Below are 13351 nucleotides of genomic sequence, written 5' to 3'. Positions count from 1 at the left end.
TTACCATGTAGGGCACAAACCAGCCAAGGATAACTTGCAAACTATTCCACAGCAAGGAAGATGATCTAGTTACTTATCTTTATACATTACCAGCTTTGTTTTATGTTGTTGTTGGGTTCTTTCAAATGGTTTTTGACAGTAAACAACTATCCCTTAAGGAAGTATTCAGCCATAACTTTATCCAGCTGAAGTGAGTGGATTTGAAAAGCCAACTTTTCAGTTAGCACTCAGTAGTCTAGTACTTAGTCATTTGTGCTGAGGCTCCCTGTAATGATACTAGAGGAACATAAAAAAAGCGTAATTGTTATTGCTACTGAGGCCAAGTATTAAGTAAAGGGAATAACTTAAAAGCAGAATTAAGAATAAGATCAGCAACATTTTTTTGTAATTTTAAAATTTTTCCCCCCTCAAGTTTAAAGTCACTTGTCCTCCCCTAGCAGATATAATCAGAGACTGACTGGCTGAAGTACTGGAAAGTAGATGTGCTGACAGAAGAGTATGAAATATGAGAGCTAATTGTGCTGCCAGGCTTTAAAGAACAAGGAATAGACTAATCAGTGAGTACAGCCCCGTGCCAAGTTGCATTTTATGCTTAGGCAGATGGAAATTACATGCAAAAGAAACTAGGGAATTGTAAAGGCATAGGGTAAGATTAGCAGCTAATCTATTATGGCTATGAGATTTTTAAAAAGACATTAAGGGAATCCAAATGAATAACCAGATGATTAAAGGCAATGATACAATTTCCAAGGGAATTAATAACACAAATTTTGGGGAAAGGAAATAGTAAGAGTACCCTTTCCAGAAAATTACTTTCCCCAGTAACAAAGGAATTTTTCAAACAGGTTAGAGAAATCTAAAAATTTACGTAATTCATTCTGATCAATGCAGGAAAAGTAAATATACAGGTGATGCATGCAGCACTACTTAAAATTTCTAACTAAGAATGCAGGTAATGAATCTACTTTCCCTCTTATGCTGGGCTGCTTTTTAGTTAGAAATCATAGTAGTATTCCACATATTCCACTCTACTATCAATGACATGTGTACTGAATTGTTCTTGCCATCAAAGTTACTCTGCTCAGTTAAAAATACCAAGCTATCTTTATGATGGCTCAAATAGTTCAACAGTGGTTTCATATTCCCTACACTTCAGTATGGAAACTACAGACAGAAATCATTTTTCCCTTTACAGTCGGCTGTACCTAGAGTGAGACTGTGTTTCTGCTGAGGATAAAGTTTAGAAAAAAATATGTTTTAATATTGGATTGAGTATACTTTGGACATGTTGCAAGGAGGAACCAGTCCTTGGAGAGGGTCATCATGTTTGGAAGGGTGGAGCGACAGTGAAAGAGAGGAAGACTACTGATGGGATGGATTGATTCAGAGACTAGGGTAACGAGGGTAGGTGTGTCAGAGACAGTACAGTTGGCACAGGATAGAGCAGATTTCTGGACTGTTGTACACAGGGTCGTTATGAGTCGCAAGCAACTGGATGGCACATAACAACAAGAAGTCAACATATTATAATGCAGTCATGCTCAGATAATACAAATAAAAAACCCCAAGTCCATGTCTGTTAAGTCAATTTCACAATGACTCCAGAGGACTGAGTAGAGCTGCTGTGTTGAGTTTCCAAGACCATAAATATTTCTAGAAGCTGACTGCATGTTCCAGTGGAGCTGCTGGTGGACTCCAATTACCAACCTTTCTGGCGAACAATCACGCACTTTAATCAATGTTATCACCAGGACTCCTTGAAAACAGATACAATTTTAATTTCTAAATAAATTTATCTAATTATATATTTTAAAAGAGACAGAATGTTCTTTTAAAACTTAATTCACTTTTCTGTATTTAAATTCAATAAAATCATTAGCTATCTGCAAGATGCTGGGAATTCTGAAACTAGACTAAAATCAATGCATTTCATGAAACCATTTAGGATATAAAACAATATACTATTTCTCTATACTTAATACTAAAGTGAAACTTTTACAACCAACAAAATTTTACCTTTATCTTGCTTGCTTTGAATAATTTGTGTGCCTGTGTGCGCGTTCTCTCTCTCCCCCCTCACTGCTGTTGAGTCAGACCCGACCTATATATGACCCTTCTTGTGGGTTTTCAGAGGCTATAAATCACACGCGAGGAGACTGCCCATCTTTATTCTGTGGAACAGCTAGTGAAGTTAAACCAGATTTTGAGTTGGCAGTACGATTCCTTCTCCAAAGAGGCTAGTAGAGATATACAAATATGGATCTCCCCACTGCCAATGAGTTGATCTGGACTCACAGGATTTCAAAAAAGTAATCTTTACAGAAGCAGACTGCTACATGTTTTTCCTGATGAAAAGATGGTGGGTTCAAATTGCTAACCATTCAGCGGGCAGCTGACACTTCCACCACTACTTCACCAGGGTTCCTTGAATATACAAATTTATAATTCTTAAACAAAGTTCACCTAATCATGTATCTCTGAAAGGAGCAGAATGTTTACTTAAAAATTATTTGTTTTTCTGCATTTGAATTTCAAAAGGCAGTAACTATTTTTTGATCTTCTTTCATACCAGCAACAAGCTTATGAAAGAATTTTTTTAAGTCCTCTCTCAAGGATGTACTTTAATGAAAATTTGCATATTCCTAATATCCCACTCATTTTAAGATCTCACAGTAATAAAATTATTTCACAAAATTCCTACAGAAGCAGTTTAATTATGCAATGTCTAAAACACAGAAATAAATTTTGTCTGAATTACAAAATATAAAAAGAAGGCTTAAAGGACTTCAAAGAAACCTATAAGCAAAAGTTGAAAATTAGGGAGTCCCCTGTAAAAGGTAACCCTAGGCTGAGAAATGGAGTTCTGGTGGCCTAGTGGGTAGGAGATCAAACCTATGCTCAGATCAAGAAGCAGTCCTCAGAACTGAGAAAGGAAACACTTCATAGATGCAGGAGAGGATTGTGTCAAGGATGCTTCCTGTCTCCATACCTTTTCAAAATGATCAATTGGGAGGCTGGGCTTTATGAGGAGGAATGTGGCATCAGAACTGGAGGAAGAATCAGCAATAACCTACGTTATGCAGATGACACAATCTTGTCTGCTGAAACTGAGGAGGACTTGAAGCACTTGCGGCAGATGGTCAAGGACTGTAGTCTTCAATATGGATTGAAGCTCAAAATCAAGAAAACAAAGATTCTCACCAATAGGTCTATTGGCAGCACCATGAGAGATGGAGAAGAGATTGAGGTTGTTAACAAATACAGCTTACTCGGCTCCACAATCAACACTTTTGGCACCAGAAGTCAGGAAATCAAAAGAGGAATTGCACTGGAAAAATCTGCTGTCAGAGAACTCTCCAGAGTACTGAGAAGCAACAATGTCAGTCTAGAGACTAAGGTGTGCCTGATCCAGGCCAAGGTCTTCACATTTACTTGCTATGCATCAGAGAGCTGAAAAATGACTAACGTCAGAAGAAGAATAGATGCCTTTGATTGTGGTGCTGGAGAAGAGTCTTGAACATACCATAGAGTGCCAAGAAAATAAGTAAGTCTATCTTCGAGAGGCTGAAACCAAGTTTCTCCTTAGAGGTAAGAAATTTTGAAGCTCTGTCTCACATATTTTGGGCATGTGGTGAGGAGGGACAGGTCCTTGGAGAAGGACATCATGTTGGAAGGGTAGAGGGAGAGGAAGACCCTGGATGAGATGGATTTAAACAGTAACTGGGGCAATGGGGGTAGGTGTGTTAGAGTCAGTGAAACTGGCTCAGGACAGGGGAGGCTTCAGAGCTGCTGTACACAGGGTTGCTATTTGTCTCAGGTGATTTGATGGAATATAACAACAACAGTGGGTAGAAAGCTGAAAGGTAAGTAGTTTTAATCCACCTAGCTGCTGCACAAGAGAATGACGGACACAACCTTCTCCTTTGTGATTAATGGCCTAAAAATCCACTGGAGGGTCAGCTATAAGTTGGTTCAAATTTGACAGCACAATCCAGTGAAGAACAGGTAGCAAAATGAGCCAGGATCATTTTCTTGACTTTTGTAATATACTGGTATTCTGACCAAGAAGGTAATATTACTTTTAGATAATTACCCTAAAATATATGGTAACCCAAATAAAAATCTGCATTGGCATTTTTTCACCTAGTAAATTTACCGAAAATCTTTTCCCTTTAAAATAATTTAGCATAAATAGTTCAGAAAAGTTCTTTTTAAAAGAAAACTACTTGACTTATTTACACCAAGAAGAAGAGGTGAATATTTTTAGTGGTAGTTTGGGCATGTCAGATTAGCTGATTCCAAACCTAATCTGAGCTTTGGTTTTCCCATATGTAAAATGAGAAAATTAAGTACTCTGTTTTGTTCTGTGTATGCTGCTGTAACACTGAACAAGTTTCAGTAGAGCTTCTAAAACTAAGATGGACTAAGAAGAAAGGATCTGTGATCTACAGCTGAAAATCAGCTAATGAAAATGCTATGGATTACCTACAACCAGGAGATAATAAAATAGAACTGGACCCTCTAAGAATCAAATCCCTGTACATGTCAAAAAACGTCTTCAACAGGGTAAAAAGGAAAGCCAAAGACTGGGGAAAAAAGATTTGGTAACGACACATCTGATAAGGGATTCATATCTAAGATTTATAGAATACTCTAGCACCTCAATGAGAAAAAGCTAAACTATCCAACTGCAAAATGGGCACAGGCTATGAATAGATATTTCACCAAAGATGACATTCAGATGAAGAACAAAACATGAAGTTAAAAATCCCCAGCTCTCAGAGAGATGCACAGCAAAACAATTATGAGATTGGAATCCTTATTACTGCTGGCAGGAGTGTAAAATCGGGTAACCACAATGGGAGGTGGTAAGGCACTTTCTCAAAAAGTTGGAAATGAAGTACCATTTGACCTGGCAATGCCTGGGAATATACTCTAAAGAAACCATAACTGCCATCCATATGCACACCCCTGTTTATTGCTGTGTTATTTACAACAATAAAGAGATGGAAGCACCCCAAGTGCCCATCAACAAACAAATGGGTAGAAAAACCTATGGTATATTCATACAATGGAATCCTGCACAGCACTGGAAAACAATGAACTTGTAAAGCATTACACATCATGGGGGACCATGGAGCATATCATGTTGAGTGAAATATCTCAGTCACAAAAGCACAAATGCTGTATGGCACAAAGTAGGTCTGACATTGGGGTTTAGAAGGAGAATAGGGATAGTGAATAGATAGAGAATAGTAGATAGACAATGACCACTGCATTGGAACAGATGAGAGAAAGAACTGTCTAAAAGGAATATATGATTGATTGGGCCTTATACATATGACAATAGACCAGAATAAGAGGTATATCACTGCAAAGAGGTAGGGGTGGGGAGGAAGATGTAGGTAATTGTGCAACAATGAGTAAAAATATTCATATATTTTTAAAAAGTGAACTTGGGGAGGAGGAAATTGGGAAGGGGTAAAATGTACAACAATAAATGAATGAAAATCCAACTTTGTGTAAAATGTGGTTAAAATCACAATTAAAATAAAGTTTTATTTTAAAAAATTAATCAAATACTAATGAAGTGTTTTGAACAGCAACTACAAAAAAGAAAATCCTGTAGATTAGCCTATGGCTATATCGCTGAAAGGGATGGCACAGGACCAGGCAAGCTTTTTTTTCTTTCCTTGTGAAGGGTCATCAGGAACTGGGGCCAACTCTACAGCAGCTAACAATCTGGTAGTTAATGGCCATTCTTCTGCTGTGCCAATGCAATGGGAGAATACACATAAAACAAGTACTCTACAAGCCTAGGCTATGAAGCATCCAACTACTGCCACCGCCATATAAATTTTTAAAAATCTTGTCAAGCCTTACTCTATTTTAGCCTTTAAGGAACAAGTATTTGTAAGTTGTTACATAATTCAGTTTAGAAAGCACAATAAATTTGCAAAAACGAAAATTGGATAAATTACAATGGACTTTAAAAAGCACATGCAAATTTTCCACAATGGCATTTTCAAGGAAGAAAAAGAAAAAATTTGTGAACTTTTCTCCGAAATGTGTTTTTTCGTGATTCTCTCAAGTTGCTTTCTACTCCCTATATGAGGGTGATGGACGCAATGCACACGGGTATAAAGCTTAAGTGAACCTTAAGAAGATCATTCCAAGTATTTCAGAGCCAGATATACATTTCCTCACCATTATCACTATATGAGATTCTATTAAAAATAATTTGTTGTTGATTCTACAAATGCTTTTTCTTTTATATTTTGCTCCTATGATATTAGAGGCACAAACTTATTATATAACATTCTCATGTGCACAGATACATCCTAGTGTGTGTGCATATCTGTTCTCATGTATTGTACGAATACATTCTCATGTATAAATATTGAGGAAATATTTGTTGAATTATCCTTTTCAGAAGGTAACTAGTGGTTTGCTCAATTCCTGCTAAAATTCTATAGTAAAACATGTACATAATCCACCAGATGCTCTGCTGGAGAAGGAGGGACAATTTCCTCTTGTACCAGTCAGATTTGATTTGCCAGTACATACACAAAAAATAATTTTTAAAAAAGGTAAAAAAACCTCCATGTACACAAGCTTAAAGTACCTCTCTACACAGAGCTTTATGGATAAACTATTTAGTAGAGAACATTGTCATATTTTTATAAATTACCTACCCAAACTCACTTCAGCAGAGTAAGTTCCGACTCAGAGTAGGCCTGCCACGCAGAGCAGAACTGCTCTAGAGGGTTTCCAAGGCTGTAAATTGTTGTAAGAACTGACTTTGCTAATTTTTCTTCTTTGAAGCACATGTTGGGATCAACTATCTGACCTGGTTAGGTGACCAGTGTTCAGCCTAAGCTCCGCCAGGGTTCCCTGTAGGTCACTATCAAAAACAAAAATCACTCTCAAGTTGATTCCAAGTCACAGTGAGACAGAGGGGTAAAGGCAGAGTTACACACACACCTACACATATGGGGGGGGGGCGGACAGAGAATGATATTTTTTATGTTTCCCGATAAGCTAGGTACTCTAATCAGTGATTTCTCTCTTGTATCATTATAAAAATCCCCATGAGATACAATACCTGAGTCTCTCAAATAAATCTAGACATTTAAATATTGTTTTGCTTACCTAGGACCTAATAAACACTAACAATGCTATTCAGAATGAAAATTACTTTCTTATGAGGATTTCATTGTCCATATAGATTCATAGCCTTACAATGGTGGAAGCAGCAGTTGCGCAGATGCCAAAGTCTCAGCTGTTCTAATTAAAGAGAATCCCTCAGGACTAGCTTTCATTGGTTTCAAAGGGAAATAATTACAAAGCCTTTATATTACATATGAACTCTTGTAGTTCTGTGGTTAAGGCATTTGGCTGATAACTAAAAGATTGTGGGTTCAAATCCACCAGCACTTCTGAGGGTGGAAGTAGAGGTAGTCTGCTGCTATGAAGATTTATAGCCGTGGAAACCCCACAGGGCAACTCTATTCTAACTATTAGTTAGAAATGACTTGATGGCATGGATTTGGTTAATTTGCAGTACATATTCCATTGTACAGAGTTGCTATTAACTAATAGGACTATCTTATTAGGCAAAATTATCCAGTAAGCAATCAACCAATTAAATGTATTTAAATTTTTCCTCAACTTTGCTTAGTTGATTTCATAATTTTATTTCAGCTTATAAAAGACCTATTCCTAAAATATTAATTCCCTACAATGTCTTCATGATAACTTTCTAACACTGAAAGTATAGAAAGTAAAAACAAATAACCTGTAATACCACTTATAAATACATCAAATAAATGAATAAAGTATTATTCTAGAAATACTTGACCTCAAAGTGCTACTTCTCACTAAAATTGATTGATAAATATCTAAGCCTGACTAGAAAAAGACTATTTTTTATGTTTGATTTGATATTTTACATACTTAGAGGAAAACAAATATTAAGTGTGCAACACATTCAAGGTTTGTATATTCAGGTGATTCCAACGCAAAAAACAGGTTAATATGCAGAGACTTTGAACCCCCTAATGCACCCTTCAATGCAGCAATATCTTTATATTCCGAAATTTTAAAAACGTAAATGAACACAAAAAAGAGCATACCAAAGAGTATGTTTACCAAAATGCATAACCACCAATTTTCTAAAACCAAACTTGAGGTAGTGTGAAGATGGCCATTGCTTCATCAAAAAAATGGTTTCGTCCAGGTATGGTATGCCATTGTTTTGTATAGCAAAACATAACTGTGAAATTTTAAAGTACCTAAGTACATTATTTTGCATCACTGAGAGAAAATGTGATCCTTCACTGGGGCACAATTAAATGAAAATGCTGTCATTTTCCTGGTTGCATAAAAAACTGTAAAGATTTTAAACTATAAAAACAAAATATGCTTGAGATGTCTTCTTAAATTGAAATGTACCCTGGCTACTACAGTAAAAATTTTAAAACTCTAACGGACCTTTAACTTAAAGATTAAGCAATAATCAACTTAAACAGGTAGTTTCCTACTCCTGTTAATTATTTAATAAGATTTTAAAAAGAAAATGTCCATGAATACTCAAGACGACTCCTACAATTTTTTCCATTTTTATAATTTTCTAAACATAGGTGGGCAAGAAGACAAATTTTAGGAATTTGACATTTTTAGGAAAAGATGTCATATAAGAACTCTGAAAATATGGATTTTACTCTCCCAGACCTGTTGAACTCAAATGTTAAAATGTACTCATTTCTTCAAGCAGCATAGATAGCTGTAATGATAAATATAGCATATTTTGAGTCTAAAGCATTTCTAAAAATAATTACAATAAACAAAATTAACTACTATGTAAGTATAAATTCCACAAGTTTTCCTAATATTTGTACTACTTTTATTCCTTCTATACATAAACAAAGTAGTCAAAAGGAAACTGGAAAACTTAAATAAGCTTACAGTAATTTCCTGCCACTTTTACTTTATACTTTGAACTAGTTACCTATTTACCTACAGTTCAAAAGAGAGAACAGGGCACTTAAAACTCTGGGTGTCTCACATTGCATTAGAAGATCACTTCTTACTGTTTAAAAATCCTTGGAGTCACAAAAAAAGTAGGAAAAAGAAAAGTTCTGTAACTTCATTACTAAACAGTTTTCCTTTAAAGTCCCCATGCCAGAGATGTATACCTCTCAGCATTCCAAATCCAGACATTCAACCATAAGCTTGGGAAATAGCGAAATCACCAAAGACAGGAGTCCAGGATGAACTTCAAAAGTATCTAAATATACTACCTGACAGTAGGCTTTTCCCGCACCCACACCACTCCCAGGCCTGAAAAGTTCCAAAATAGCCAAAGAACTGAATCAATCAGTCGACAACCAAGCAGCAACAGTCTCGTAAAAGCTCCGCTCACAGCCTTTAAAAACGGCCAAAGCGCCAAGGACACGCGGCGGCCGCCCGCCGGGCCAGCGTGCAGGGAATGCTCACCTCGGGCACGCTTTGTCCCTGCTGGAGGAGACTCCCGGGTCCCGAGTCGCCCTCGCCTAACCGAGCACTCGCAAGCCCACCGGCTCCTGCAGCGAGACAGCGGGAGGCCGGCGCGGGCGGGCATCGTCCGAGCGCGGGCTCTGCTCAGCGGCAGCGCAGCGCGAGGGCGGCCTCGGCGGCACAGCTCCTAGTGCCGCCACGGAGCAGCCGTCACCGGGCAGCATTCCCCACCTCTCCACAGTAGCGTCCGAAGCCCAGACTCTGAATGGGTGGGACCACTACAAGACCCGCCCCGGCAGGTGCGTTGCGAGACCCCAGGGAAACCGCGTTCTAGTCTCAGGGGCTCAGAAGGAACTAACGGAGTTCGACGCCCACGTACCACGAACAGCACGCAGAGCAGTCAGGTCACTCCCACGCAGCAGATGCGAACATAAGATCAAGGGAGACTGGACTGAATACTTTCCCTTTAGAGTACCTTAAATGTCTCCGGTTGCAAGCAAAAAAATTCTGCTACCTCGGTGCTTCCTAACACACGGGAGCTCGCCCATTTCATTAAACCGATTATTTCACATCCAGTGTTGGGTGTCCTCGTTCCGTAGGGAATCATTCACCAGTCCAAGTTTGTTCTTTTATTCTTTGCCATACTAATTTACTTGGAACCTTGCTAGGTCCTAAATCCCCTCACTTCATCCACTACATTCCCCACTAACCTGGTGTTGTGCTCTTTATCCAGTTACATCATCAGCCTAATCTTCACTGCTAGACAGAACTTCTCTAAGCCTCCTTCCAGGAACTTCCAGAACAAAGTTGCGTTCTCCTCCCACGCGCACACGTGCACTCCTAGCCAACTGAGGCGCTACCAAGAGTCTACCAAGGCCCCTGTGCGCCTGCGCGATAGGCGGAGCCCGCGACACCCTCACTTCTCCCCGACCCTGTGCGTGGGAGGAAGGAGGGTAGGCCAAAGATGGGTTTACTTGGGTTCGTTTCATGTATTGTGTTCTGGCCTTACTCTGTTTGCACATAGTAGGTCTATGGGGTTGATTTCTGACTGCAAAAGTTAGTAGAAATCTATTTCCTCCTCTTGGCTGTAGTTGTCGATGCATATATTTGAATGATAGTGGTATTCACTGGACTTCTTTTATGCGTATGGATATTATCCTGTCACCACATTGTATGAAAGCAACCTCATTTTTCCCACCTTTTCATCCCTCAGCATAGTAGATCTTACGATCATCTGATTCAAAATGTCCCATGCCAAGCCATCTCACTTTGCCAATACCTAGTATGTCAATATTTATGCATTCCATTTCTTTTTTAACAAAGTCCATTTTTCCTACATTCATGCTTCTCACATTTCACGTTCCAATCACTAGTGTCTGCTTATAGCTGTTCCTCCTTCTTTGTGTTTCCATATCTGAGATCTCAGCCTTAACTCCCATGTCTGCTAGTCTAACTGCTCTATTGTGCATAGGATTTTTGAAGGCCTGTTATTTTGTAAGTGCATTGTGCAGATGACACAACCCTGCTTGCTGAAACTGAGGAGGACTTGAAGCACTTGCTGCAGAAAATCAAGGACTGCAGCCTTCAATATAGACTGAAGCTTAACATTAGGAAAACAGAGATTCTCACCACTGGGCCAATTGGCAGCATCATGATGGATGGTGAAGAGATTGAGATCATTAACAGTTTTAGCTTGCTTGACTCCACAATCAATACTCTTGGTACCAGCAGCCAAGAGAAGAATTGCCTTGGGAAAGTCAGCCGTCAGGAACCTCTCCAGAGTACTGAAGAGCAATGATGTCATTGTACGTGGTCCAGGCCATATTCTTAGCAATTGGCGTGCTATGCGTCAAAGATCTGGATAATGACTAGAGGTGATAGAGAATGGATACCTTTGAGCTGTGGTGCTGGAGAAGAGTGTTGAATGTACCATGGACTGCTAGGAGAACAAACAGGTTTGTCCTGGAGATGGAGAAACCGGCTGCTCCTTACAGGCAAGGATTCTGAAACTTCGTTTGACATACTTTGAGCATGTTGCAAGGAGGGACCAGTCCTTGGAGAGGGACATTATGTTTGGGACGGTGGAGGGACAGAGCAAGAGAGGAAGACCTTCAATGAGATGGATCAAGGGATAATTGGAGTAGGTGTGTCAGAGACATTGATGCAGTTTAGGGCTGATGTAAATAGGGTCTCTATGAGTCGCAGGTGACTCAATGACACATAACAACAAACAGCAAAAGGTCTCTGGGAGTTCTGGGAGCCTAATGGTAAGAAGTTGTTCTGCAATACCAAAGAAACACGGTTTGATTCCACCAGTATCGTGGGAGAAAGATGGGCAATCTCCTCCTGTGAGATTTACTTCTCTGAAAACCCGCTGGAGGGTCAAGCTCAGTTCTGACTGGATGGTACTCAACACACAAGGCCCTCAAACATTTGGTGAATAATTTTTCAACATTAATTTGAGAATATACACAATACATGGAGGCCACGGTTCTCTCTGTGCTAAACTGACAAGAGTGGATCTTGTTTGAACAGGTTTTTTTGGGTTTTTTGGTTGTTGTTGTAAATACAATTTTATTTCAGTTGTGATTTTAATGAACCTTTACAGAGAACTTGGATTTTCATTCATTCATTTTTGCATATTTTACCTCTCACCCTCTCCCCTCCCTCCTCCAGTCCACTTAAAAAAAAAATCACTCATTGTTGCACAATTACTTGCCTCCCCACACCCTTTAGTCACCTTTACAATGATATATCTCTTATTCTGGGCTGTTGTCGTACATATAATGCCTAATCATAGCTTAATTTTAAACAGTTCTGTCTTCCATTTGTTGCAATGCACTAGTCACTGTCTATCCACTCTTATCTTATTCTCCTCCCAATCCCCACTGTCAGGCAGACTGTATATAACCTATTTTCAAAGCTCAAATCATACATTTAAAAATAATGATTGGTGGTCTACTTGAAATTCTGTTTTAAGAGTTGAGGAAATAGTCATGTACTAGCAAACTAAGTTCTGTTAATGGTGTTTATTTTAGTGTGGAAAGAGAAAAAATAAAGTTGATATACCAGATTTTAGTATTTCCATGCGTTAATCACTCTACTTCTATAACTTTTATCAGGTGATTTTGCACTTCTTTTTTTAAAATTAAATTTTATTAATTTTAATGAACATTTACAGAGATTTGGGGTTTCCATTCATTCATTGTTGCATTATTTTCTCTACCCTCCTCCCCAGTTTGTTCCTCTTTCCGCCCTGCCCTTGAAAGTCTGTTTTAATTGTCCAGTTGCCACAGTGCTTGTTAAAGCCAGTTCTGATTAACCTCCTTTGTCAGTGTGTCTTTTGCCATTCCCTATCACTCCTCCCTGAGAGAGACTTCACCCTGATTCATAAGGAAAGGGGGATGGCGTATTCTTTTAGCTGCTTCCTGCTGAGAAGGGGCACTGTAGATTTCAGGGTGAAGATCTTTTCTCACTACTCTAAAGGGCCCTTTTGGCAATAGGAAACACATAGACTATTGTGGAGATTGAGTTTGGAATTTAGATGCACTGTTATCAGTTGTGCTTAGCTGTACATGTTCACATCCTTGAAGATATATCATGGAAGTGTTGCAGCCTAGAAGACACAAATTTAACTAACAAGTTAAAAGTATATTAGTAAAAAATTAAAAAAGCAATAATATTCCAAGTAGAGGCTCTAATAGTGGCACAAATCAAGTTACAGAGGGAAGGTAGTTCTTAAAATAAAAGGTTTATTGACTAGCACTTTGTCTATTATAGTATAAAGGTTAGGAACCACAAGATGTAGAGGCTCAACTATGTCATTTATTGTTCTTAAGTCCTGGAGCAAATT

Source organism: Elephantulus edwardii, unplaced genomic scaffold (assembly GCF_000299155.1).
Source record: "Elephantulus edwardii isolate Elephantulus edwardi_28Jun2011 unplaced genomic scaffold, EleEdw1.0 scaffold00031, whole genome shotgun sequence".
NCBI classification, from domain to species: domain Eukaryota; kingdom Metazoa; phylum Chordata; class Mammalia; order Macroscelidea; family Macroscelididae; genus Elephantulus; species Elephantulus edwardii.
Note: the sequence above shows the minus strand (reverse complement) of the source record.